Consider the following 3,425-nt stretch of genomic DNA (forward strand, 5'->3'; position numbering starts at 1 on the left):
GCGCAGGTACTGAAAGCACAGCAGTCACTGGTGTTGACATTGCCATGAACCATCCCTTGCAGGAAACCAGCTTCACAAAAGAAGTCTACAATAAGTCAAAGATTACATGAATGGATCAAAGCAAACTTGAAGAACAGAGCCTGGGAAGAGTAAAACCTTTTTTGACAGGGGCTGCAGAACAAATCAAGCATATTCTAGCTAATCTCAAAAACTACCAGTTCTTTATTGGTGACAACATGCATCCAGAGGGCATGGTTGTTCTACTGGACTACCCGTGAGGATGGTGTGACCCCCATATATGATTTCCTTTAAGGATGGTTTAGAAATGGAAAAATGTTAACAAATTTGGCGAGGACTTTGGATCTATCACCTGCCATCATAACTGACTGCCGCTTGTCATCCACAAAACACCAGGACTAAAGACAATTGGGACTGATGTCATCTTGAGCTCTTCATTTATTTTGACTTTTTTTTTATTTGGAGTGGAGGCATTGTTTTTAAGGAAAAAAACATGTCATGTAGGTTGTCTAAAATAAAATGCATTTAAACTCATTTGAGAGAATGCCTGTTAGTTTAATACATTTGAACTAAATCCATCATGTAGTGTTCCTGAAGAAGCTAGAGCCAGGCTATAAACCACTACTAGAAAGCATAAGACTCTTCAAATAACTTCTGCAATGAAATCTACTGGGACTGGGATACATACACACGCACACACACATATACATATATATGTGTATATGTATACACATATATACACACACACATATATATACATATATATATATGTGTGTGTGTATATATATATATATATATATATAGTTTTAATTCTGAGTTGCAGTAAAGGAAAGACCATGCTTGTCGTCATGCCAACATTTGAAGTGGAGTCTTTTCATCACCTACAGTGGAAGTAGTTAACTCTGGAAGAGCTTACAAAAGAATAAAAAGACACTAAAATAGTTGGGGAAAAAAAGAAGAAGAAGAAGAAATATGAGAGAGTTGGATGTAATCACACACTGCAGGAGAAGATTTGGTTTGAGTTATTCAACATTCATTCAGCAGATATTTCAGAGCATCTGCAGAGTGCAGGTTTCTCTGTGGGGAGCCTAGGGAGGGGACTCAGAATTGCCACCAAATTTAATGCAGAGCTGGACCATTGTGAACTTCACTGAGTGTTCTCAGAGAAGTAGAACATTCTACAGCTATGTGTTCACCCACGGTTAGAGACACCTAGAGTCTCACACACTCGCACACACACAAGATCAAATTTACCTATCCTTATTTCATTGTAAAGAAGTTTGAAGACAATGAAAAGAAAATGTAGCAATTCCTATAGTTGTTGAATTATGTTCCATGAAATATTGTGTCTGACTTTATTCATGAGTGGTTTTATATTTCCAATATATTTGGTTCCTGATCTATTTATAAAATGTTTTCAACTTTGTTTTGCATTCTTTTGATACTTCTTGATAAAAAACATCTTTAAATCTAGAGTTTTGTTTTTCCATAAAGGGTATGTGTTACTTTCTTCTCTATTATTCATTTTCTTTTTTTTTTTTTGGAGAGATTTTCACTGTAGGGCGCGTGCGCTCGCCAGACAGACAGAGAGAGACATAGAGACAGAAAGCGAGAAATCACCCCCCAGGGGGGGGATGGTCACGCCGCAATCCCTTCTCCTCCATTCTCCTCTCGGGATCTTGGGCATGCATGCACACGCGCCTGGCGTGTTTTAAGCCACCGGGTCCGGGACACGAACCGCGGTTGACTACGTGGGAATCCAGCGACATAGCCATTACGCTAACTGCTGGTTCCCTCTATTATTCATTTCCTTTTTAAAAAAAGATTTAATTTTCCTTAATAATTATTTTATTGAACTTTATTCATTTATTTTAACTTGATCAGAGAGAGAGAAAGTGAGAAAGTAAGCTGCCAGGTCTGGGACTCAAACTGTGGTCAGCCACGTGGGAGTCCAACACCCTTAACCACCACGCCGCCTGCCGGCCCCCATTATTCATTTTCTATTCAGGCCAAGGCAATTTATAACTGTTGAACATGTGTTGTGAGCTCCTCGAGAGCAGAAACTAAGTCTCGTCTATTTTTCCTTTTTTTCCCTTTTGCACAGCTGCTGTAACAATGGAGTCTGATTTAGATCAACTGTGTTTTATTGAGCACTTAGTGTGTAAACTTAAGCCCTTTATCCAACTTACCTATCATCTGGTAGGGAGAGAGGGCCAAGAACTCAAATAAGAAGCAGAAACTATAATGTGTCACAGAGTCATAGGCATTTGCTTTAGAGTTCAGAGAATGATCCTAATTGGTTTGGGGATTCAGCCAAATATTTTTTTCAGTAGATGAAATTTGAATTGGATCTGGAGTGATCGTTAGGATTTCTTGATATTATGGAGCACCCATTATGCCAAGTGCTGGAACACAGAGTCTCCGTGTCTAGCAGGGGACTTAGGAAGGAATGGGATACAATACGTTTATTCATTGAGATTCTTTTGGGGACAAGTACGTGAAGCATGCTGGCTTAAGCAGAAGAGGCACTTGATTGACTCACACAGTGACCAGTGTGGGAGGGGAAGTGGTGTCAAGCCTAAGTGGATCTGGGAACTCAAATACTGTGATTCCTGGCTGAGTTTTCTCTTGTTTTCCCATTACAATTAGACTCTCTGTGGTAGTGGTTAGATGTCATAGTATGGAAGTTGGCCACAGACAACTGGTTTACATTGTCTCAGCTAGTAGAGGTCTCTTTCTAGATATATACATGCACACATACACAGAGATATATATAAACTTTTTTTGGAGAGGTTTTTGCTATAGGGCACGTGTGTGCACCAGAAAGACGGAGAGACAGAAAGCGAGAAATCACCCCCCAGGGACGATAGCCATGCACCAATTCCTTCTCCTCCATTCTCCTCTTGGGATCTTGGGCATGCATGCACATGCGCCTGGTGTGAGTTCAAGTCACCAGGTCTGGGACTCGAACCGCAGTCGGCTACATGGGAATCCAGTGACATAGTCATTATGCCAACTGCTGGTCCCAATATAAAACATTATTTTTAAGTTTATTTCTTTCTTCTATGGATGAGAGAGAGAGAGAGAGAGAGAAGCAGACAGATCTTAGCTGGGTCCTGATGCCGTGATCTACTCCCAGCCTCAAACCGCTGTGTCGTGGGCATACATGTGCCTGACATACTCAAGGTCTCTGGGCACAAACTCAGAGCCTACCTGTGTGGGCCAGCCTTGCAGAGGCATGCATTTTACTGCTGCACCACTGTCTGGGTGCAAGAGAGGTCTTTTATTTTTCATATGTATGACCCTGAGGAGAGAGATTGTGTGGCCTGGGTTTCAGTCATGTGTCCACAATTATAGCCAGAGTCTTGGTGCCACATGTGGCAGGCCTGGCACATCTGTCATGGGTA

The sequence above is a fragment of the Tupaia chinensis genome, unplaced genomic scaffold (genome assembly GCF_000334495.1).
Source record: "Tupaia chinensis unplaced genomic scaffold, TupChi_1.0 Scaffold138407_1, whole genome shotgun sequence".
Taxonomy (NCBI): domain Eukaryota; kingdom Metazoa; phylum Chordata; class Mammalia; order Scandentia; family Tupaiidae; genus Tupaia; species Tupaia belangeri.